A 26,451-nucleotide genomic window follows, 5' to 3' on the forward strand; every position below is an offset into this window, starting at 1 on the left:
CAGAGGGGCCTCTTCCTCATCTCTACCATGCGTCTCCTCTATACCTGGGTTGCACATAGTTTTGAATTCATTATCATGATGCTTGGAAAGAATTAAAAACAGCATTCTTAAGTTAGGTTTGCCCCCGCAATCAGGCTATAAACCTGAAGAGAAGAACCAGTCTATTATGTATGTGGGAAGAGACAGAGAACATTATTCATCTGAATTTCAGACTGGCAGGGGTGGTGGGAGCTGATTCTCATGAGAAAGATGAAGGGAGAAAAACCCTTTTTCCAAGGGCCAGTGTTCAGTGGAAAGTTGCTGTATGAAGACCTTGGCTACATAACAAACCAGCACAGAATCGAACGGCTTAGAATCACTGCGATGGGCATTACCCCTCACAGCTCTGTGCATTTACCAGACTCCACCTGGCGGCTCTCACCTAGGTCTCTAGTTGCTGCTGTTTAGTCACTGAGTCGTGTTCAACTCTGCGACCTCATGGGCAGTAGTAGCCAGGCTCCTCTGTCCTTCACTATCTCCCAGAGTTTGCTCAAGTTCATGTGCATTAAGTCGGTGACGCTCTCTAACCATCTCATCCTCTGCCACCCCCTTCCTTTGCCTTCAATCTTTCCCAACATCAGGGTCTTTTCCAAGAGTCAACTCTTCGCATCAGGTGGCCAGAGTATTGGAGCTTCAGCTTCAGTCCTTCCCATGAACATTCAGGGTTGATTTCCTTGAGTACTGATTGGTTGGATCTCCTTGCAGTCCAAGACTCTCAACAGTCTTCTCCAGCACCATTCCAGGTGCACTCAGATCCTGGCTGGGGTCAGCTGAAGAAGGGTCCACAGGGACAGATGTTCAGATGACGGCCTCATGCCTACCGCTGGCGGCCATCCAGACCCGCACGTGTGTCTCTGCACCCAGCCTGCCTGGGCCTCTCCAGAACATTTTGGGGTACTGCTGGTGTCCTTAAACTATGCCCCAGAGGGTTAAAGAAATTGGTGACTAACCAACTCTGGACCTTGTCTTCCAGGAGGACAGATGGGGAGGCAGCTTGTGGAAATCAACTTCGTTTGTAACAGGACAGAAGTGGCCGAAACCGGCTGGAGCCAAGACAGCTGATCAGAGTCTGTGCAGAAGAGACTTGCTTGCAGGTGGGGCGGCCTTCTGAAGTCACAGCTCGGATTTGCACCGGGAGTTTCATACCAGCTCTGGGCAAATGGGCACGCGCAACCCAGGAAGAAACAAGCCACGTGCTTGCACCTGTGTGTAAGAACCCATCGCTTGCCTTAAACTTTGTAAACAGCCATGTTTCTCCTTGATTCGCAGCCTCCAAACCCCAACTCTTATGAAATATCCCCCTCCTCTTTCTACTGGGGACACAGATTTGAGCCGTGCCTCCTGTCTCCTTGTCTCATTGAAGCTTTTCCGTTTCTCAAAAGCAGGTGCCAGAGCATAGGCTTCTATGCATTTTGGGCAGCAGGCCGTTTGCTCCATATCACCTTCGTTTCACAGAGCTGCTGTAATAAATTGCCACAGACAGTGTGGCTTAAGCAACAGAATGTCATTCTGGAGGTTCTTTAAGAGAAGACTTCCTTGCCTCTCTATAACTTGTGGTGTTGATAATCCCCAACAGGGTGGGGACCCCTCACTGAGTCCTTTGCCCTGAGTTGCAAATGCCAGTTGAGCAACATCACGTTGGCATAGCAGAGCAGAAACTTTATTCATTGATCAAGCCTGGAGAAGGGACGGTTCCTGCTCTAAAAACACCTTCTCCCCGAAGGAAAGGGAAGGTGGGAATATTAAGGGGTAGGAGAAGAAGTGACATCAGGGCTCTAGGAAAGGAGCAGAGGTTTCCAGAGGCAGCGGGAGCATGCATAGTCTTCCGTGCTTCTTTGCACGTGGAATTGTGCCTAGCAGAGTACAGACCCTTGCCTTGGGCAGAGAGCTTAGCATAGCAAGGAAGCAAAGAAAACTTCCAGACAAGTCCAGGTCTCATCTGTGCAGGTACATTCCTGTGGTCAAGTCTGAGCCCAATCGGGGCAGTGGACCACTGCATGGCTCTCAAAGCATAGCTGCAAAACATCTCTGTCAAACACCAGGTACTTTTGAAACAAACAGAAGTAAATGAAGGATGGGATCTTTCAGCTCTCAGGGGCTGTGAGCAATCCTCAGGTCCCTTGGCCTCGAGCTGCATCACTCCAGTCTCGCCTCTAACTCCACGTGGCCTTCTCTGTGTTTGTCTCTCTGTGTCCTGTCCTCTTACAAGGGTACCAGTGGATTTAGGACCCAGTCTAACTAAATCCCTGGTAGCTCAGACAGTAAAGCGTCTGCCTACAATGCGGGAGACCCAGGTTCAATCGCTGGGTCAGGAAGATCCCCTGGAGAAGGAAATGGCAACCCACTCCAGTATTCTTGCCTGGAAAATCCCATGGACTGAGGATCCTGGTAGGCTACAGTCCATGGGGTCACAAAGAGTCAGACACGACTGAGTGACTTCACTTTCACTTTCTAACTAAATCGAGCATGATGTCATCTAGATACCCATAACAAATCATATCTGTGAAGACAGTATTTCCAAGTAATTTCTGGGTGGACATGAGTTTTTAAGGGACGTTGTTTAACCTCTACAGCTGGTTTCCCTCAAAATAAGATTTTTCATGAAGACAAGGCAGAAGCTGCAAGGCTTTCTCTGACCCAGCCTCAGAGCAATCAGCAACATTACTGTTGATTATAAGCGTCTTACAGGGTGAGCTCTGATTTGAGAAGGGGCCACACAGGGCATACTACTAGAAGCATGGTCCCTTGGGATCATACTTGGAGACCAGCATCTATAAGAACCTGTCTCCTGAGAAACTGTTTGCGGGTCAAGAAGCAGCAGTTAGAATCAGACATGGAACAACAGGCTTGTTCAAAATTGGGAAAGCAGTACAAGGGTGTGTATTATCACCCTACTTATTTCACTTATATGCGAAGTTAAATCGAAGTACATCATGCAAAGTGCAGGGTTGGATGAAGCACAAGCTGGAATCAAGATTGCCAGGAGAAATATCAACAACCTCAGATATGCAGATGATAACACTCTAATGGCAGAAAGCAAAGAGGAACTGAAAGCCTCTTGATGAAAGTGAAAGAGGAGAGTGAAAAAGCTGGCTTAAAACTCAACATTCAAAAAACTAAGATCATAGTATCTAGGCCCATCACTTCATGGCAAATAGAAGGGGAAAAGTGTAAGTAGTGACATTTTATTTTCTTGGGCTCCAAAATCACTGCAGATGGTGACTGCAGCCATGAAATTAAAAGACGCTTGCTCCTTGGAAGGAAAGCTATGACAAACCTAGATAGCATATTAAAAAGCAGAGACATCAGGAAACAAAGGTCCATATAATTAAAGCTATGGATGCTTTTTCCAGCAGTCATATATAGATGTGAGAGTTGGTCCATAAAGAAGACTGAGAGCCAAAGAATTGATGCTTTCAAACTGTGGTGCTCGAGAAGAGTCTTGAGAGTCCTTTGGACAGCAAGGAAATCAAACCAGTCAATCAGAGACATCAGGCAACAAAGGTCCATATAATTAAAGCTATGGATGGTTTTTCCAGCAGTCATATATAGATGTGAGAGTTGGTCCATAAAGAAGACTGAGAGCCAAAGAATTGATGCTTTCAAACTGTGGTGCTCGAGAAGAGTCTTGAGAGTCCTTTGGACAGCAAGGAAATCAAACCAGTCAATCCTAAAGGAAATCAATCCTGAATATTCACTGAAAGGACTATTGCTAAAGCTCCAATTCTTTGGCCACCTGATGTGAAGAGCCAACTCTGAAAATACACTGATGCTGGGAAAGATTGAAGGCAAATGGAGAAGAGGAGGCAGCAGAGGATGAGTGGTTAAATAGCATCACTGACTCAATAGACATGAATTTGAGTAAACTCTGGGAGACGGTGAAGGACAGGGGAGCCTGGCATGCTGCAGTCCATGTGGCCACAAAGAGTCAGACATGACTTAGCAACCGAACAACAATCTGTGAGAAGGACCAGGGACAGGGGAAGTGAACAGGAGGGACAGGACACAGAGGGGAGAGAAGACATTCTTAGAACTGCCATGGTGGGACAAGGGAAGCGATGCATGCACTTGATTTCCAGGAGAGGCCTGGACAAGACAGAGAAGGCTTTCAGGAGCCACCATCTGGCAGAAGAGAAAAATTGTACATGACAGAGATCTCTACAGAGGATTTTTAAGATGTTTCACTGCACATCAAGACTCTTCTCTGCCCTTTGACATTTCTCAAGAGATGGGGTAAAGATATGAATTGCCTCCATTTCTGTTTTTCTGCCTTGCTGTTATTTCTCACATGTGATTTTCTGCAGGCCAAGATCACAAGATGATCACAAGATTTCATCGTTTTTATGCAAGCGGCATATCTCTAACCCTCTCAGTAAAGCCAGCACAGGGCTCTGTCCGTGGAATGTAATCAACAAATAACGACCAGGTTTAAAGCATTTACAAGTTTAATTTGGAGATACATTTGAAAGGTGAAACCAGGATTTCTGTTGAATAGGAGTATGTGCATGCACTTTCAAAAGAGTTATCAACTGAGTTTTCAGTTTGTCTTCTCTGTAACAGGTTTCGACACAGGTATTGTTGGATTTTTATAGCCTGAGGGTTATTAAAGGTGATGTTTGGCGAACTGCCTTTCCAGGAAAGTTTGGCGGGAAGGTTCATTTTATTGAACAACATAGCTGACAGTCTTCAGATAACAAAAGACTCAGAGGATGTAGGCAGTGTTCCCTCACAGGCTGCAAAATATACTCCCCATGATAAGCCCAATAATTCTTCCAGCTCAGGAAATGGCTAGAGGGTGACTAGAATGCCGGGGACAAGTGGGGGTATTATGGCTGCGGGCTTTCCAGCTCTGGGGGACTTAGTTAATCAAGGAAATTAAGGGCTCACATCACTAAGATGATTTTAGACCCCAACCAACAAAACAAACCAGTCATGGGAGGAAGTTTATGGAAATGCTTCCTATTTCAACATAGTTGAAATAAAATAAAATCTGGGTACAAAAGACTAGGAATTGACCTGAAGTGAGACTTCTCTCCTCACAATCAGCACACCCTACCTGTTCTTATCGTGTTTGTTGTTGTTGTTGATATTTGTTGAAGACTTACTATGTTATGTGTTTGACATACATAGTCTCATTTAATCCTTACAACACTCTTATGAAAGTGGTACTAATGCAAAGAAGATGTACTGGGCTGGAAAATTTGGGTGAGGGTGGATGGAATAGTCCCTACTCAAAAAGACTGTCTTGCAGTGAAATGTAAAGAAGGGTTTACATATTGTCTGGATTTTTAAAGCCAAAAATGTAGTTTGGGTTTTAAGAAATTGAGCCAAGAGTTCAAAGAGGGCTTAAACACGAGTTTAAATTAGTTTACATGTTAAACTCATATGTATCCAGACCCACTTATGAATGGATGTGTTCATATCCCTATAATCTCAGTGTAATGGCTCAGTGTAATGGAAGCCCTTCTGTGTGTTAATGACATTAACATTGAATAGATGTAAGTGTACATATTAAACATCAATTAAGTGTGGAGGGAGATACTACTTCATACCCACTGAGATAGCTAAATCCAAAAAGATAGACATTAACAAGTAATGGTGAGTTTATAAATTGGTAAAGCCGCTTTGGAAAATAATCTGGATTGTTCTGCCCGTAGTCCGAGTCCCCGGTCGGGAAAGAAGACTCCTCGAAACAATGCAACTTGCAATAGGGGAATTTATTACTGACTCGAGCCAGGGCCTCCCGCCCTCACCAAGGGTGTGAGGACAAAAAGGCCCCAAGCCCCAGTTCTCTCGGGTATTTATTAGGTCAAAAAAAGCAGCAGGTGGTTGGCGCAAGCGGACTGGTTACACAGTAGGTAGTTGGCGCAAGCAGATTGGTTACACAGTTGCAAGGTAATTTTTGTTGGACCAACGTGGGGCTTTCAGCTTTCCCCTGATAGGTTCCCTTTTTCTTGCTAGGCATATGTTGATTGGCTGGCTCCAGGAGGCCTGATAATTATGTTAAACCAGGCCTACTCCTAATCTAGGCTGCCTGTCATGGCGTTAGCCGTGACAGCCTGACAGGATATTCCTCAAAATATTAACTATACAGTAACCATATAATCATCAATTCCACTCTGAGATATCGACTCAAAAGAAATGAAAACATATCCACACTAAGAGCTGCTCATAAATATTCATACCAATGTTATTTGTAATAGTCAGAAGGTGGAAACAACCCAAATTCCCACTAACTGATTTATGGGTGAACAAAATGGGGTGTATCTATACAATGCAATCTTATTCAGTAATAAAAAAATAAATGAAGTACCGATACAGGCTATGACATGATCACCCTTGAAGACGTCATAAGTGAAAGAAGCCAGTCACAAATGACCACATGTTATATGGTTCCACTTACATGAAATGTCCAAAGTAGGAAGATTCATGGAGACAGAAATTAGAGTAGTGTTTCCCAGGGGAGAGGGAAGTGGGCAGTGACTATTACTAGGTATAAGATTTCTTTGGGAAGGTAATGAAGATGTTCTGAAGATTGTCTTATGATAGTTGAACAACTTTGTGAATATACCAAAAACCATTGAATTGCATATTTTAAAAGAGTGAACATATAGGGACTTCCCTGGTGATGGGTGGTTAAGAATCTACCTGCCAATGCAGGGGACACAGGTTCAATCCCTGGTGTGGGAAGATTCCACATCCCTTGGTGCCGGGGTCCAGCCTCGGCAGGATCCAGAGGGTACCCTCAGGATGAACGGCGTCTGCGAGAGATAGAAGACACGTGAGACCAGCCTTGATAGGGCCCAGTCTGTGAGGGAGAGAGAGAGAAAGAGAGAGAGAGAATGACCAGACGGGGGTGCAAAGAGTCTGGCAGAGTCTGGCAATGCTTTATTTTTTACCATAGCTTTTATACCCTAAGTTAGTACATTTCTAAAGGGAAGATAGTTTAATATTACGTCAGCTTGTCCTTCACAAAACCAGGGTGTTTTCTGCATACTTCTTTGTTTATGAGGGTCTTGTACATTATCTTCTGGCCTTGGGGCCTATTAACATTTTATGCAGGTCAGGTGAATGTAAACCTATTTTCTGTTTCTATGGTGACCTTAACTGAAAGGTAGCAGTCTCATAGGGCAAAAGTACAGAGTGGAAGTATAACCTTGTTAACACAAAAATTAATCCTTCTGCAGAAGTTGTCAGTTGCGTTTATCTAAAAAGTTTACCCCACACTGATTCTGCGACTTTGGTGAGGCAGCTTCTGCCTAGCACTCTTGGCTGACAACTAACAACCATCTCATTGTTACCACACTAGGGCTAAGTTCTTATTTCTCCAGATCTTTAACTATATTAACAGTGGTTTCCACAGCACAGCCTTAGCACACTAAAAGCAAAAACACAGCAAGCAAACGTTAACCCAATAACCACTTTTATAATAAGTTTTTCTTATATTTTCTAATAAAACTCCTTCACCCCTCAAAAATGCTCTATGTCTATCAGGGCTTTTATATCAGATTCTTAATTCTATTTTATGATTAAAATATTATAAGCAATCATGCATATTAGTACCAAGGGCATAAATGCATTTGGCTAACAAACTACCAACAAAAGAGTTTAAATTAAAACACTCCTTTCATGCTGGATAATCTCATAAAATACCACCACCTGGGAAACTTATTGATTAAAGTTCTAAATTGATTCTTATTTGGGAAGAGATGGGGGAAGGCCTTCTGCCTGTGTCACAGAAATTAGGGAGTAGTTTATTAAAGCAAGCATCAGAAGAACAGATACCATCTTTAAGGTGAGCGCCGGGGGCAGCTTTGGGGCAGCTTTTCAGAATCCCTGAAAACCTGATCCGCCTTGCCCATCAGGCTTTCTCCCCATGACCTTGTCATGGGTGGGATCTCGTGAGCTAGCCTTTTCGGAATCCTTGAAAACCTGATCCGCCTTGCCCGTCAGGTTTTCTCCCTCATGACCTTGTCATGGGTAGGATCTCGTGTGCTGGCTCCTGGCACCTTGGTACAACTAAGCCCCTGGGCTACAACCACTCAGACCCTGCACTAAAACTATTGAAGCCAACGAGCCCTAGAGCCGGTGCTCCACAATAAGAGAAGCCACTCAATGAGAAGCCAGTGCCCCGAAGAGAAGACCCTGCGCAGCCAAAAATAAATAAACAAATAAATAATTTTTTTAAATATATCTTTGTTTTAAAAAAAAGAGTGAACATATAGTATATAAACTATATCTCAATAAAACTGTTCTTAAAAAAAAAGAAGAGAAAATAAAAAGTTTCTTTTTAATATGTAGCTTTAAAATGCCACTTTGGAAAGTCCGAGGACAAGAATGGATTGAGGTTTGTAAGCCTTGCATGTATACAATTTGGGGAACCTTCTTCAACAGACATAATTTTATAAATGCCAATGTGCTGTGTCTTGCTTATTCACTCAGTCATGGCCGAGCCTTTGCGACCCCATGGTCTGTAGCCCACCAGGCTCCTCTGTCCATGGGATTTCCCTGGCAAAAATACTGGAGTGGGTTGCCATCCACTCCTCCAGGGGATCTTCCAAATCCAGGGATTGAACTCAGGTCTCCCGCATTGCAGGCAGCTCCTTTAGCAGCTGAGCTACTAGGGAAGGCCATAATTGCCAATACATTGTACAATAATTTGAGTATAGTTAAAAATACAGTGTGTGCTCAGTCGTGTCCTACTCTTTGTGACCCCATGGACTGTAGCCAACCAGGCTCCTCTGTCCTTGGAATTTTTCAGTCAAGAATACTGGAGCAGGGTGCCATTTCCTACTCCAGGGGATCTTCCCAACCCAGGGATCAAACCTGTGTCTCTTGCGTCTCCTGTGTTGCAGGCAGATTCTTTACCACTGCACCACCTGGGAAACCTCCAACAATACAGTACTATAACTTAAAAATTTGTTAAGGGGTAGAGTTCATGTCATGTGTTTTTTTTTTACCACAATTTAAAAATACAAACACAAATTTCAGTGCAAACTGGATAATTAGGATGAGAAAAGAAATGACAAATTTAAAAATAAATTTTAATAAAAAGTTAAAAAGTAAGACCTGGAAACCATCTACAACCAATTTATAAAACCACACTTTTTATTAACTAACTGCCTGTCATCTGTCTACAATCCTACTTTCCAACATTGCTGGCCGCATAATCTTTGTTCACGTTGCCATGAGACAATGATGTCTATCACTTTCTACAGGGAGAACAGAAAGTACTTAGTCTTTCCTCTAGCGTAATTGATATAAATTGCTTTTTATAATATACATATCCCAATTTCCCCCTGCTTAAGACGAGTCTTCTGCCTTCCCAGGACATCCTCCCCAGAGATGAGAGGCAGTCTTTATCTTCTCTTTGAGCCCAACATCACACCCAACACTTGAACCTTCCAACACCAGACAGGCAAACTTGGTGAAGATATGCTGAAACCAGCACTCCCATCCTGCCCAGAGAAGTGAAAACAAACTCACTTGTTCTTGGAACACAATTTGACAACAGATAGTAGAGATCCCTCTAAATTCCACCTTTGGGAATTCCTCCTAAGGAAATAACTGCAATGCACAAGAGTAATCTAAACGTCTGATGTAAGCAAATAATAAACAACCTTATTATCTGATCATGTGTTGGCACCTTTTAAAATGGTGATAAAAATAATGTAATAATTTGAAAATTATAATACACATAATATTGTACAATTATAATAAGTCATAGGTTGATATAAAATTGTGTACACAGTATGCCTAGAACCAGGCAGTTGGTGCAGTGGTAAAGAATCTGCCTGCCAATGCAGGAGACAAAGAGGCATGGGTTCAGTCTCTGGGTCGGGAAGATTCCCTGGAGAAGTAAATGGCAACCTGCTCCAGTATTCTTGCCTGGGAAATGCCATGGACAGAAGAACCTGGCAGACTACAACCCATGGGGTCACAGAGTCAGATATAACAGCTCAGCACAGAACATGCCTAGAACTAGATTTGATTTCAACCCTGTGCATAAAGAAAAAGAAAAAAAGATTGGAAGGAAATGCATCAAAATACTAAAATGATTGTGTTGGGAAGGCTTATGCAAATTTTCCTTATCTCATATAAATTTCATAGTGAAAATATGGCTGCCTAATAATCCTGTCTGCTCCCTGACTCAGCCCATAGAATTAATGGTCCTAAATATTAGCAAAGCAGCTGGCTCCTTAGAGAGGGCTGCTACAATAAATAAATGTAAAGTATGGTTATGAGTTTATTTTTGAAGTGCTTTCAGCAAAATCACTTGTTTACACATAGCAACGTTCGGGGCGGGGGGGGAATCAGTGCAGTTAAATACCTTCACCTCTGAAACTGCCCCACACATAGTGCATAGCTTTGTCCTGTGGCTGAAACCTCTGTTCAGCAACTCCTAGACACACTATTAGAAGAGTCAGTGTAGGTCATACCACCTGCTGCATGCTCTCCAGACCTGAAAATCAGAATAACTCAACAAGAAGCCCACAAAGCTGCCAAGAGCTGTCAGAGGTGTGCGTTGTTGTAGCAACAATCCGGCGGCAGCAGTGGAGCAGAGGAAACAGGAGTTTGTTGCTATGTTCAGGGCATGGGACTTGCTGGACCAGAACTAATGGGGGATGAAAATGCAGGTGACAGTTGGCAATGGGTGACTTACAACTTGGATATTCGTAAGGAAAATGTCTACCCTTTAGGTGGTGGTCCAGTCGTGTTTTAAATACCTCATCGTTGCTGTAGAGAGAGAATTCCATGTAAGTCCCATTCACAGTGGACTTTACACCATGGACTTACTATCAGAAATAGTCCTGTGACCTGAAGGAGGTGAGAGACACGTGGAGGAAGCTGATTTCACAAGCTCATGGTGGCCTTCCTGCATCAATGCATGCAAACCAGCAGCAGAGCTAAGCCTTGACCACAGAGCACAGTGGAAAGAACCCCAGGCTTTGGAATTGGGAAGACTTCCCTGGTAGCTCAGCTGGTGAAGAATCTGCCTGCAATACGGGAGACCTGGGTTCGATTCTTGAGTTGGGAAGATCCCCTGGAGAAAGGAACGGCTACCCACTCCAGTATTCTTGCCTGGAGAATTCCATAGACAGAGGAGCTTGGCAGGCTACAGTCCACGAGGTCACAAAGAGTTGGACACAACTTTCACTCACTCACTTGGGTTCAGATCCAGGCTCAGCCACTTGCTAATTGTGTTACATTGAAAAGATGCTTAACCACCTCCAGCCTCAGTCTTAGCATCAGTAAAATGGGAATAAAAATTTCTGCTTCACAGGATTTTTAGAAGAATCAGAAGTGCCATTTGTAAACATAAACGATACCACATGACCCAGCAATTCCACTCAAAAGTATCTACCCACACAAAGACTTGTATATGAATGTTTATAGGAGCATTACTCAGGATAGCCAAAAAGCTGAAAGAGAGGAGCTTGGAGATTGTTTATATTGTGGAATCACCAATATAGCAAGCCTTGGATGGCTGCCTTTTGTTCTTTTATGAGAAAGGAAAATAAACCCTGTGCGTTTTTTTTTAAAAATTGTCAAAAAGTAGAAATAAACTCTCCATCACCTGATGAACAATCCCTGGGTCAGGAAGATCCCCTGGAGAAGGGAATGGCTACCTACTCCAGTATTCTTGCCTGGGAAATCTCATGAACAGAGGAGCCTGGCAGGCTACAGTCCATGGGGACACAAAGAGTCAGACACGACTGAGCAGGCTCCCATCTTAAGCCTGTTATTTAAAACAGAAATGCTCTATTTAAAACGCCTAGCATAGTGCCAGGTAACCAATAGGTCATGGTTATTATTGGATCTGTCATTCGATTACAATTTAACTGGCTTCTCCTCCTTCTAGAAAATTTCCTTAGTACATTGTGTGTTTCCTGCTCAGAAGGTAGTATTAGAAGCAGAAGTGCAATCCTTGAAGAGACTCTGCAGCTCATCGATCCTTTCTGCAGATGGGAAAACTGAGGCCCAGGAGACTGCTGGTTCTTACTCGAGGAAGCTGAATTAACCAGTACATTCCCAGCAAAGCAATGCAAGTACAAAGGCAGCAAGTCTTCTGCTCCCAGGAGCACACCTACATGAACTGCTTCTGCCTGAGTCCTTGGCCCAGGATCAGCTTCAGAAAGAAGGGCATGGACATAGATAACAACCATAATTATCATCAGGCTAAAGGCTGGGGTCTCCTGGGGGAGGTTGTGCTCTCCTGGACAGTCCCTTAGTTGACATTTTCTTCCTCAGTAAGAACTCGGTTAACAATCAGACAGAGTGGGGCTCAGAGTTTCTTCATACATTAAACACTGAGGCCTGGACACACACACCCTCTGCACACATGGGACCCTTGGTGGAAAAAAAGGACAAATCCCAGCTGAAGCAGTGACAGCTGATGAGTTGAAATTTTTCTGTCCCCAAAACACCCCCTACCCAAGTCTGAGTCTGAAAATTCCACACTAGGGATGCATTCATTTGGGTAGAAGCATTCCCTTTCCATTCAGAAAACTAAGATCATGGCATCTGGTCCCATCACTTCATGGCAAATAGATGGGGAAACAGTGGAAGTGACAGACTTTATTTTCTTGGGCTCCAAAATCACGGCAGATGTTGACTGCAGCCATTAAATCAAAAGACTCTTGCTCCTTGGAAAGAAAGTTATGACCAACCTAGACAACATATTGAAAAGCAGAGACATTACTTTGCCAACAAAGGTCTGTCTAGTCAAGGCTATGGTTTTTCCAGTAGTCATGTATGGATGTGAGAGTTGAACTATAAAGAAAGCTGAGCGCTGAAGAATTGATGCTTTTGAACTGTGGTGTTGGAGAAGACTCTTGAGAGTCCCCTGGGCTGCAAGGAGATCCAACCAGTCCATCCTAAAGGAAATCAGTTCTGAGTGCTCAGTGGAAGGACTGATGTTGAAGCTGAAACTCCAATACTTTGGCCACCTGATGCGAAGAACTGACTCACTTGAAAAAACCCTGATGCTGGGAAAGATTGAAGGCGGGAGGAGAAGGGGACGACAGAGAATGAGATGGTTGGATGGCATCACCGACTCAATGGACATGAATTTGAGCAAGCTCCAGAAGTTGGTGATGGACAGAGAAGCCTGGTGTCCATGGGGTCCCAAAGAGTCAGACACGACTGAGTGACGGAACTGAACTGAGGAGCCAAAGATAACATATCCTCTTTTAATTTTAAATCATACAATTTTATAGCCATGAGGAAACCTAGATGTCATCTAGTACAATGGTGTCCTAAGGTATGTTGGCAACTGACTTTTCACATAAATGCTGAAAAAGACAGTCAAAGTGTTAGTCACTCAATCATGTCCAACATTTTGTGACCCCATGAACGGTAGCCCACCAGGCTCCTCTGTCCATGGGTTTCCCAGGCAAGAATACTGGAGTGGGTAGCCATTCCCTTCTCCAGGGGATCGTCCCAACCCAGGGATCAAACCCAGGTCTCCTGCATTGCAGGCAGTTTCTTTACCACCTGAGCCGCCAGGGGCCTAATATTTAAAACAGGTAAAGGGGGAGTTGCTCTAATACCAGCAGAGGGAGGTGCCATACTCTGCCCACCTGCTTCCCACTGGGCAGCCCCTTCGTGTGTCCAAGAATGCGAGACTCCTCCACACCAACTGGAAACTGCCACCCCACGCTGTCGTGTGGTCGGAAATGGTAGCTATTAACATTAATTACTTGGTCTAAAGAACAGCTACCGGGTGTTGAGCATGAATACTCAATGAAGTCCCAGCAGTGTACAAAGTAACCACCTTACAAGGCTTTTCTCATTTAATTCTCACAATAAACTGCTCTGGCGTTGGTACCATTATTATTCCCCTTTTACCACTTAAGTGGCACACAGGTTAAATAACAACTAATATGAGTAGGAGGCAGGATATGAACGCCGGCCATCTGACTCCAAACCAGCCACCATATTTCTCCTAACTCATTCTTTCCATGCCACAGATGCAGGCCAAGCACAGGAAGTGGGCTTTGTGCAGTCAGAAGGTTGATATCTGCAGAGCTGGACCCAGGATCAGGGTGCGACTCCCAGTTCAGGGTCCACCTAAGGGGTTCCTTCGTCTAAGGGATCAAGTAAAAAGTCTTCATGAAGAAGCCCCAGTCTGGGGATTCTATAGTGATCCAGTGGTTAGGACTCCACGCTTCCACTGCGGGGACAGGTTCAACTCCTGGTCCAGGAAAGAAGATCCTGCAAGTTGCGCAGAGCGGCCAAAAGAAGCCCCAGTGTTCAGCACGGTTCCCTCAGTCCTCATCCCTGCCAGCCCTCCAGTCTCACCAGGGCTTGTCCCACTCACGCTCCTGGACCACCAGGTCCTAAAAATGCCCCACTCACTCTGTCACTCCCTTCCCTCAGGTGGTCCCCAGAGAAGGGACCCCCAGGGGATGTCCTTCCCCTGCCCTGATTAAATCCTACAGAGCCTTCAAGGCTTAGTTAGGGCATCTCCCTTGTACGATTCCTAGGGAAACCCCGGACACTTGCCAGACCTCTCCACACTTCCCGGCCCACCTAGCTCATCCTTCCTCCTCACTCCCCTCCACAGAGAAGCACCTTTACTCCTGGGCACATCAGCCTCTCTCTCTCCAACTAAAACCTTGAAGAATGAGTCCCACCTGTTACCTATCTTTGTTCCCTAATCCGAGAACAAGGTGTGCTCCAATAGAGTAGGAATGAACAAGTAAATGACCCTTGAGGTAACACAGAAATAAATGGCTATCAAGTCCATTTTGAGCCCCTCTACATTTTTCTTTAAGCAAAAAGTTCACTCGAAAGTTAAACAAAAATTTTTTAAGGAAAAAAAGTCACCTCAAATGGAATGATTAAATATATACTTTTGTCCATGGACTGCATACCCTTTTCTGGACATGCAGTTCCACTCAGTTAACACACGCGAGACTTCCCATAGCTCATCTGACCTTCACTCTCTCTAGACACGAGCACAGTCACACATCCACTCTTGAGCCCCCACCCCCATCTCTACCAAGTGGTGCCCAAATCTCTACTCACACCCTCCAGCAATCAAGAAGACACAGTCTTTCCAAGGCAGTTCGTTCTGACCTAACTCCTAAAATAAATCATAGCAAACAAGAGACCGTGGTCCTGTATTCAACTGTAATCTGCTTCCTTGTAATTCTTCCCCAGTACGTCCTCTTTACCCCTAGGTCCACTCAGATCTAGCCTAATCCCTTTTCTGGAAAACAGCCCTTCAGAATCCTCTCAAGTCCCATCTAAATCTTTGGATTAAATATTGCCAACTCTGCCAACAGTCTTGACTGCCTTCTCAGCATCTGTGTGGTTTCTCAACAACTCCCAAGTGTCGTAGACCTGCTATTGGTGCACCCAGGATTTTATTAGCTCTTTTGGCAGCTATAGCTCAGCAGTCCCTCATAGAGGTTATGGTCAACCACCTCCTTTGAGTCTTTTCCATTCTTGTTGCTGCTAAGCCATGTCCCTCTCATTCTAAATGGAGCAGCTGCATGTATGGACCTACTTTGTTTCTGTAATTGCAGGAGAGACTGCTAGCTGTTGGCCAAAATCCATTTCCTCTATTTCCCAGGCACACAGCTAGGTTACACTTCTCAGGCTCCCTTGCAGCTAGATGTTGTCACGTGACTTAGTTGTAGCCAATATATTATGAACACAAGGTGTTTAAGAAACAAGTGTGACATCAGAATAACCAAATCATTAATGAAAAATATTTCTTTTTTTTAGAGGAATTCTGGCTAACAAATGAGCAAGAAAAGACAGAACATCACCACATACAAACCTTTGCATAATCATCAACAGTCAAAACACCATCTATGGAGTAAACTTGTCCCCAAAATCTGGACCAGAGAAACAAGTGTGGCCCTAAATCCATTATTGTTGAAGCTGAGTGATGAGTATTGGGGATAAACTTTAGTATCTCCCTCCTTTTTTGTATGTTTGAAATATTCCATAATAAAAATAAAGTTAAAAAAAAACATACTCTTCCCCTTCTCCTGAAGGCACATCTAGAGGAGGATGTTAATGAGACCTTCAGGGATGGAAGAAGCCACAAGATGGAAGGAGCCTGTCATCAGCTAACCACAGACATCTATCTCAGACTGTTATGTGAACAAGAAATAAACATCTGTTGTGTATGTGACATTATAATATTCTAGGCTTATTTGTTTCCACAACCTACTCTACACATAAAATAGGGAAAGAAATACTTTGGTCTTGGTCCATAGCTTAACTTATCTGATCTTTCCAAAATCATTCTTTTTCTCAAATTATGTTCCCTTCTTTTGCTATTTGTCCATTCTAGCATTTAGGCTTTGAAATGAAAATGCCAAGTACAGCATTTTTAAATGTTACACAATGCCCTGTAGCCCACCACTAGACACCTTCTACAGGGAGACCAAGTCAATTAATCAATATCCTTTGAGTAGTGATTCTGTTATGAAACCATCTCATTATACAAATCCCTGACACAATATTCTGTTCTATCTGATGATTATTATGTCCCTGTCAGATGCCTTGCTAAACTCTAACTAGGTAATTGACAGCTGAGTCTAGTAACTTAGAAAAAAGGAAATAAGATCAGATTTGATTTATTCTTAGTAAATCCACACTAACTCTATTGATCATGTTCAGTTTTAAGTGGTCACAAGTAATTCCCTTAATAATTTATTGTGGTATCTTGTCTGGTTTCAACTGTTAAGCTCACCATTCTATAATTTATGGGGAGAAAAGTCATCCCTTTTTGAAAAGTCATTTCCTTTTCAAAAATCAAAACTACTTTTGTAGGGTTCCAACCTCTAACACTGCAGTTTCTCAAATCCACTCCCAGTGGTTGGGTATTCCCACCGGCAGATCCCCTGGAAAATATTTTCTTTCCCTCAAGATACTTGAGATCATTTAGAGAAATTCAGGCTCTTAACTCTAGTTCCCTTTTTATCAATATGTATTCTACCATTGTTTTTGAGGATCTCTTCTGTAAGAGAGAAGAGATGCAAAATAAGAATAAAGCCATTCTACTTCGTCTGTGTCAATTATGTTCACCTTGTGCATCTCTCAGAACAGTTAGTTGTTTCTTTTGGAAAGAAGTGGTAGGTTCCTGTTGCCTTGAGTCCTTCCAGCTCCATTCTGGGTCCCAGCTCATTGTCCATAGCTTCTTGGGGAATGTGTACAAGAGACACGCTGACACTTTCACATTTTTTATCACCAACGAGGGCTGCAGCATCATGTTCGCATCTGACCTCATTCCCCAGGTCCTAGGTGAGCAATGCACCAACGTCAGAGTAATGCCTTCAATGTCAGGCCAGGGCTAGCAGACAATGTGGACATCTCTGCTTGTCTCTCAGTCCTCAGGCCCTACTAACCCAGCAGCATTAGATCAAAGAGACTAAAAGAATAATGAACAAGAATGACTCACAAAAGAGAGGTAATTTGTCAGAATTTTACTTGAACTTCTTTCACTCCTCCCACCTAAATCTCTTCTTCCTAGTACCATGGTGCGTGCACGCTCCTGAGGGTCCCCCTTCAGTTTAGGTCCACACCAAAGAGCTGGACCTGAAGCAGAGACAGTCCTCAAGCATCCCAGAGCACAGTGTATGAACTTGTTGTTCAGTCACAGTTGTGTCTGACTCTTTGCGACCCCACACACTGCAGCACTCCAGGCTTCCCTGTCCTTCACCATCTCCCAGAGTTTGCTCAGATTCATGTCCATTGAGTCGATGAAGCCATCCAACCATCTCATCCTCTGTATATGACTAATACTATCCTTGAACCCAAGTTATCTTGGCCGTTCTTGCTCTGCATATCACTAGCGAACTCTTGACATTTTTGTTTTAAAACAAGACAAAAGTGACTGACATTTTTGCTTTGACTCTCAAATTGCTCTCAACTTTGACCTTTCTGACATCACTGAAAAGGTTGAGAAAGAACTACTTACTTATCAGAACTCAAAAACTACCCTCAAGGACACCAAAGTTTCACATCTTGTTCTCAAGGTTGCCACCACTGTCGTTTCACCATCTCATCTCTCCTCGGCACTAGGATATAAAGAACAACCTACTGTTTCTCACTCTGGCCTTGGGGAGGACAGCCTCCATCCAGACCAGTAAAGCACCTGTTAGACATTCTGCTTCCAGCTGAGTCCCCAAGCACGAGGTTAAGCCAAATGGTTAACCCTGAATCATGACCAATATATCTCTGAGCCATTTGGAGAATTTGCATCTACTTGTTCCATCTAGCCCAGCAGAATCTTTGCCTGAAAACACTTTGACTCCTCAATTATTTTATTCTCACTTGGATGATCCTAAATGACTCTTCCCACCAGTCCTGCAGATTTTTGAGAAGTGTTATATTTTATTTGTCCTTCCCCAGTGCCTCAGTGGTAAAGAACCTGTCTGCTAATGCAGGGGACATAAGAGACTCAGGTTCAGTCCCTGGGTTGGGAAGATCCCCTGGAGAAGGGAATGGCAACCCACTCCAATATTCTTGGAGAATCCCAAGGACAGAGGAGCCTGATGGGCTACAGTCCATAGGGTTGCCAAGAGTCATGCACAACTGAAGCAATTTAGCACTCACACACACTAGCCTCAGCTTCAATTGTTTTTCCGAAGCAAGCCTTTATTGGGGCTCCTGCGGCAACAGCAAGGGAGCAAGAACAAACAACAGGTTCCTTTCTTTGCTCCCTGCCCCCCAGGGGGGAGCAAGCTTGTTCCCTGTGTGGGGTGAGGGTAGGGATGTGTCCAGGGGTTGGGCCAGAGGTGTGGTTTAGATGTTTTGCCTGCCGCTTAGCTGATATTGTGTGCAGGGGGCATGCTCAGTACACTGCGTTTGCTCCCAACACTCTGTTTTTCTCTATGCTCCTACCTTTTGGTCTCTTTGTATCTTTTGGGTCCGGAACTTGCCCCGCCTGCACTGCGCCTGCACACAGTCCTGTTTAGTCCCATGCGTCTCTTTATGTTTTATTGCTCTAGGAGAGGCATGACCAAGTGCAAGCACTGCCGCACTGCAGCAAGAGTGAAGCTGGGGAATGACCCAGCTTCACTCTTAACAAGTCTGTTTCCTTAAATAAGAGCTGGCTCCCCTTGTACAGCCATAGTTTCTAACATTCCAGAATAACATGCTATTGCTCACTCGTGAGCTTGTACAATGAGATCATTCAGATAATTCAATAGACAACAAGGCAGTGGACAAGATCCACTTATTTGTCCAGCAAGACCTTCGAGTGTGCCGCCTGTGAAATCAGACTTCCTAGACTGAAGTCTGACCCTGTTACTTCTGACTCATGAACCTCAGTTTCCCTATACATAAGATGTGTCCACAAATTGCACTTCCACCTAAAGCTGTTGTGGGATTAAATGATATAACCCACATCAGTACTTAGCAAAATGCTTGGCACATCAGAAGAGCTCTGTGAACATCACTATCATTATGAATTCAAGGGAATCTGAAGACTGTCCACTGGCTCACAGGAGATACGAATCCAGACTTCATTGGAATGGTTCACCTCAGTCTTAAATTTAGAATAAATGACTTCCCAGGCTTTGTCCCTGCCATTATTTCCTGCAATCAGCCAAACCTAGCTCTGAACTAAAAGCAGCTATCATCTGAAGTAAGGAAATGAAACGTTTAGCAAAAAAAACAAGCAAATTCAATGAGATCTTAGAAAATAAGTCTTCTGGGTCTCTCATTTACACTCTCTATCTTGTAAATTCCTGGAAATTGGAGATTCACAACTTTTTAATCAAAATTTAATTAGTACCTTGCACACAATAAGCACTCAGTGATTGGGAATATATATGAAAAAATTATGTCTCCAGTCACCCATGTACCAGGGAAACCCAATCCTCATTCTTATTCATTAAAGCCCAATTCTCCAAGGACTTGTCTGAGAGCCATTGGCAGAGATTCCTCGGAGCGTCAATTAAGGAGCCCCTTCCCCTCCTATCCACTACCTCTCACCTTCCCTTCCCTCCTCATTTTCAGTTTCCATCTTCTCTGAGAGATTCCTATCATAGAAAATAGAGAATTGCTTTTTAGCAAGAATAATCTAGGGACTTCCCTGGTGGTCCAGTGGATGGGAATCCACCTGTCCATGCAGGGGACACAGGTTCAATCCCTGGTCTGGAAAGATTCCACATGCCTCGGGGCAACTGAGCCAATGGGCCACAACTACTGAGCCTGTGTGCTGCAACTTCTGCAGCCCACAGGCCTAGAGCCCACACTCTGCAACAAGACAAACCACCACAATGAGAAGCCCTCGCGCTGCAACAAAGAGTAGCCCCCGCTCACCACAACCAGAGAAAGCCCGTGCACAGAAACAGAGATCCAGTGCAGCCAAAATAAAGCAAATAAATAAACAATTTTTTAAAAAAGAATAATCTAGAGAAATGACTGGATGTGAGTTTTATCTCTACAGGTGCATGCTAAGAACATGTACTTTGGGGATAATTATGTTTACCTGTCCTACATCAGGATGTGGCCTGTAGACCTCACACCAGGCATTGTTCCTACAAGCTCAGCTCACAATCTTCTGCTGACAACATCATAAAGATTTCATTCCAAACAAGCTCTAGCCTTACCCAATAAGTTTACCAAGTTGCTCTCCTACCAAGGAAAGCACCCTCTCCAAACATACTGTTGAGAAAGAAAATCCAAGGCCTTTTCAGTTTACACTTATAAATACAATATTAGAAAAATCTCACATCCCCAAATCCGGGAAACCTACGGCTGCTCTTAGACAATTCAGTCACATCGATGGAAGTCTGGCATGTCAGAAGCTGAAGGGCATTCTGTTATTCAATGTGGCTTCTCAAACAGCAGTCTTACTTACTGATAGATAGGGAATCAACAGCAAATTAAAAGAGGTTAAGTTCAGTAGCAAATGGTGCATCCAATTATTTCAGAGCAGTAAATAAGGATAGGGAATGTCAAGGCTCCCGAAACATTCAGAATTGAACTGTGAAATCTGAACAGATATTTTAATGTTGCCTTTGAGAGAGACAATCTGCCAGAGCCAGGAAGAAGGAAAGCAAGTGAAATATCGGTCTAGTAGACAAATACCTGCCCTAGAATGAATGGACTTGCCACTCCTGAGGAGTGACAAGATCAGAAGACACAAGGCCATTTGCTTTGCAAAGCAGAAACAGAGACACAGACATAGAGAACAGACATAAGGGCACCAAGAGGGGATACACGGGGCAGGATGGATTGGGAGATTGGGGCTGACATATACACTGCCATGTACAAAGTCCATAACTAATGAGAAGAGACAGGGAATTCTACTCAACACTCTGTGGTGACCCAAATGAGAAGGGAATCCAAAAACGAGGTAATAAATGTGGACGTGTGGCTGATTTGCTTTGTTGTATAGCAGAAACTATACAACATTTTGCCAACAAAGGTGCATCTAGTCAAAGCTATGGTTTTTCCAGTAGTCATGTATGGATGTGAGAGTTGGACTATAAAGAAAGCTGAGTGCCAAAAAAATTGATGCTTTTGAACTCTGGTGTTGGAGAAGACTCTTGAGAGGTCCCTTGGACTGCGAGGAGATCCAACCAGTCCATCCTAAAGGAAATCAGTCCTGAATATTCATTGGAAGGACTGATGATGAGCTGAAACTCCAATACTTTGGCCACCTGATGCAAAGAACTGACTCACTGGAAAAGATCCTGATGCAGGGAAAGATTGAAGACAGGAGGAGAAGGGGACGACAGAGGATGAGATGGTTGGATGGCATCACCGACTCAATGGACACGAGTTTGAGTAAACTCTGGGAGTTGATGATGGACAGGAAGGCCTGGCAAGCTGCAGTCCATGGGGTCGCAAAGAGTCAGATATGACTGATTGACTGAACAACTGTCTATCTATCTACCTATCTATCTATCTATATATAATACAGTGGAATATACTCTATATGATGCAGTCCTACAGCCTAGACATGCATCCAGGTACTACTCTAGACTCCTACAACCCTTTGTGTGTTATCTTGTTATCTTTATCTTTTTACCTAGCTCATTGTCAACATCTACTGTAAACACACCTGTGAAAGCCTCCCTGCACGTGTCAGAGTGAGTGACTGGTACCCAACTAGAGATGACTAAGGGCTTCCTGAACTGGATCATATCCTAGTGGGTGCCATGTGTTTTGCATTCTGAAACTATATATCACCCTTGGTAAAAGAGAAAAATGATATTGCAGGGTAATGAGGGAAAAGAGTGGCATATTTAGCAAAACACATTTGAAAGTTGAGAAATAATGAGAGATGCCTAAAGTGCTAGTCTGGACATGAAACATCTAGACAGCAGCATCTCAAACCCTACCATCTTACAACGTCTGAAGTATTATTTTGCCTACTGGCATCTCCTGCTGCAAGATTATAAAGCAAATTATGATTAGGCATTCTTCAAAACTTTGAGAGAGAAAAGCTGACTAATAAGGACAGATCATATTTAATTAAGAATGTTTCTGGACTGCCCTCCTGGAGCTGGTGCATAAATCAAGTGGTGACTGTCGCCTTCCTGTTGCTGCTCGTAGCTCGCTGAGCTGCTGTGACCTGCCATTGCCTGACTGCCTGTCTTTTATTGCTCTGAGCCCAGACCCTCCTGGAGGGCAGGGACCCCTGGCAAAGTGCTGAGCACATGGTTGGCATTCAATGAATATCTATTCTGAGATGTTTTTACTCACAGGACTTCTGACACCAAATACATGGGCTTTTTCTCTTTTCTTAATATGATACAATTTAATGTCATCAATCTGCTTTTTAACATGAAATGGTCATACAATTTTTTTCCTTCCATTGTGTAATCACACATTTGATTTCTCATTGATCCAAGATTTACAATAGGGAGTTTCAGCTTTCAAGTGCCTGCATTTTTGTATTGTTTTGTGTGATTATAGTTTATATTTTGGCTATTAATTGTTGGGTTTATGTAGTATTTGCTCTGGGGTCAGTTGGAATGCGGGATTTGAGTTCCCTGAATATACCAGCTATTAGTATAAAGTCATTACAGCTTTGTTACCCAGGTATTACTGTTGCGTTCAAGGTGCAGAAGCAAGGTTATCTAACAAAGGTAGCCTAACATGATGAGCTAACTGGAAGATGCAGAGACCACATCTGGTCATCTAAGCCTGTCTCCTACTCCAGAAGACAATAGAGAAATGGCTCATACCAAGAGAAGGAAAGTGTTTCTAGATCTGCCTGCTGAGTTCACTTCCAAGGGATAGAGCCTTACCTTTTGGGAATAAGAAATTGAGACTATGATCTGACGAGATACTAGACCAATAAGAATTACCACTCCTATTACCACCCATTAAGGTTAACTATGTGCCAGGCACTGAGCTAAAAGATTTCACATATTTTATCTGATCTTCCCTCAACAAACAAGCAAATAAGGACCCAAGAGCCAAGGGGCTGGCCCAAAGTCACACCATTTGTAAGTGACAGAGCCAGGATTTAAACACAGGTCTGTCCAAAGTTTCAACCTTAACTACTACACACTGCCTTCAAGCGGCTAAGCACTGTCTCTCCCCAACAAATCAGCTGTAGAACCTATGTTATGCGATAATAAAGTCACAAATCCCATCCTCCACGTGGCTTCCCAGTCCAGTTGGTGTTCATTTTCCTGTGCCTAATTCCCTGTCCTGACTCTTCTAAACTCTACTTAGAAGGGTCAAGGTGGGGGCTGTAGACAAAGTAACAAATGACCTTTCTGGAATAACCTCCATTTGGTGTACCAAATATATAATTAACCCAAAAGTTAAATTTATTTCCTGTTTAAAAATCTAAGCAAGTTATAAGGAAAATCAAGAATAATTCCTTTGAAATGATGAAGACAAATTCCTAGCAAGCAGAACAATTCAAGAAACCTGGGGGGATATTTACAATGAAGGATGCTAACTGGACTTTCTGTGGTGATCATCTCACAATATATACAAATACCAAATCATTATGTTGTACACCTGAAACTAACATAATCTTCTAGGTCAATTATACTGCTTAGTCGCTCAGTCGTGTCTGACTCTCTGCAACCCCATGGACTATAACCTGCCAGGTTTCTCTGTCCATGGAATTTTCCCAGGCCAGAATACTGGAGTGGGTTGCCATTTCCTTCTCCAGGGGATCTTCCCAACCCGGGGATCAAACCTGCATCTCCTGCATGTCCCGTGTTGGCAAGCAGATTCTTTACCTGGGAAGCCCAGGTTAAATATATTTCAATTTTAAAATTAATTAATTCTTTTAAAAGAAAGGAGAAAAAAGAAAGTAGGAAAGTAATAAATATCAGAAATGAGACAAAATAAGGGGCAATTAAAACAATCAATGAAAATAACTATCTGTGCCAATAAATTTGAATATCAAGATGAAATCGGTGGCTGTTAGTTGTAAATTACCAAAATATACTCAAGAAAAGATAGAAGAATTGGGGGAGCAGAGATTGTGAAATATCCACCACTGCAGTAGGAACCAGGCCCAGATGGTTTTGCCCATAAAGTGTATCTGTCCTTCAGAGAACAGCTAATCCTGTGATGTTTGAATCATGACTCACAGGGGCTTCCCCAGTGGCTCAGGGCTAAAGAATCTGCCTGCAATGCAGGAGCCACTGGTCTGATCCGTGGGTCAGGAAGATCCCTTGGAGGAGGGCATGGCAACCCACTTCAGTGTTCTTGCCTGGAGAATCCCCACAGACAGAGGAGTCTGGCAGGCTACAGTCCATAAGGTCACAGAGAGTCAGACGTGACTGAAATGACTTAGCACACGTGCACAAAAGAAGAGGAAGAACCTTTCCAAATCATTTGGGAAGTAGACATAAACCTGATTCAAAGTATAACTTTTTAAAGTACAAAGAAATTACTGACCTATATTACTAGCAATATAAATTACAAAACCTTACATAATATATTAACAAATTGAATCTAAAAAAATATTTTTAAAGCACAGTGACCAATTCGGGTTTATTATAGAATTTTATGATGACTTAATATCCTACATTGGTTTAACATTAGGAAATCTATTAATGTAACTTATTATATCAGTAGATTAAAGAAGAAAAATTCTATTTTGATAGGTTCCAGAAAAGAATTACATAAAAATCCTAAGTAATTGAAAGAAGAAAATGAAACTTACCTAGAGAGTCTAAACAATCTATATACACAAAGTCTCTAAGAAGGTATATAAAAACTGGAATCCAAATCCAGTCCATTGCTCTTCCCCATATGCTTTCCTACTTTTACTAGGGATTTGAAATGCCAACAAAATTATTCAAAATGCCCTTTGATTGAGGAAAAATAATTTGCAAATGCCACGGTGGTTAGAACAATACCTGATTGTTTTCTTATGTACCTTAAATTGTCTTTGTGAAACAGGGTCCAGGAGGCAGTACAAATATATTATGTTCTTCTATCACACTAAACTGCACACAATTAGTGCTTTTTTTTTTTTAATGTTTCCTGACAATTCCCCCTATTTTATTATATTTGTAAAAAAGAAAGGTCTTGACCAAATGAGTTTGGTTAGTATTAACCAACCTTACATAAAGGCAACGATAAACAGCAAATACAATTATCAAGACAATCACCAAAGTTACAGTTCTGGACCCGACGCTGTGAGTAATACTTTGAAACCATCCTTGTGGGTCTAGCCCGGATAATTTGTTCAGCTAAAGTTTCCAAATTAGTGGAAGAGGGCAGACATTTAGAAAAAGTTTCAAAGATTTTCTTTTGCAGTAATTGTACATTCAGAGAGTCATTATCATGTAAATGAAATTTGATTTGTTTCCAGTTGTAGGTACTATGATTGAAAGGAACAGGAGTAACACAAAATTGGCAATTAATACAAGTTACAGATTAAATTGTAAGTGGGACACAGGCCTGTATAAAATATGACTGATTATAGCGCAAGAAATAGTTACTATGACCACTACTGGTCTCTGCGAAATGTCTAGTCCAAGTTTCAAGTTCTTTGATGCTGACAGCAAGTTTCTAAACATCCCATTGTTCAGGCCCAATTTGTTTATCGAGGATGATTCAAGGAGGAGGAGGTGATGCCATTCCACCGTCAAACCAGCCAAGAAGTCCTTTGTCATGGTAATGTTTCAACATAGTGTTAGTAACCTTTTACATAATGTTTTTTCTTCTTTCCTTAACTCTTTCCCTAAAGTTTCAGTAGTAAACATGGTTCACAGACAGAAAAAGGGCAGCAATGTCCGAAAGTCTTCTTTTGAAGGCAGGATGAAAGCCCAAGTTTGTCAGCCAATGTTTATGCGTAATTTTGCTGGGCCCATACACAAAGGAAGGACTTCATAACCTACAGAAATGTTAATTAGTTTTCCCTCCTCCCCAGGGTGTGAGGGTTCCAAGGAGGGGGACATATGGGTGGAGTCACTGGTTGATACAATCGGTCTTTTCTCCGTC

General features: G+C 42.9%; 1 long non-coding RNA gene across 1 annotated transcript; it reads right to left on the reverse strand.

Moving 5' to 3' along the window:
• Nucleotides 1-632: 632 nt before the first annotated feature.
• LOC122446116 lies at nucleotides 633-26,451 on the reverse strand. The gene is made up of 3 exons (XR_006270773.1): nucleotides 26,349-26,451; nucleotides 25,267-25,271; nucleotides 633-670 (listed from the first exon to the last, which is right to left on the reverse strand). It is a non-coding gene; the product is annotated as an uncharacterized LOC122446116 (long non-coding RNA).

Source organism: Cervus canadensis, chromosome 8 (genome assembly GCF_019320065.1).
Source record: "Cervus canadensis isolate Bull #8, Minnesota chromosome 8, ASM1932006v1, whole genome shotgun sequence".
NCBI classification, from domain to species: Eukaryota; Metazoa; Chordata; class Mammalia; order Artiodactyla; family Cervidae; genus Cervus; species Cervus canadensis.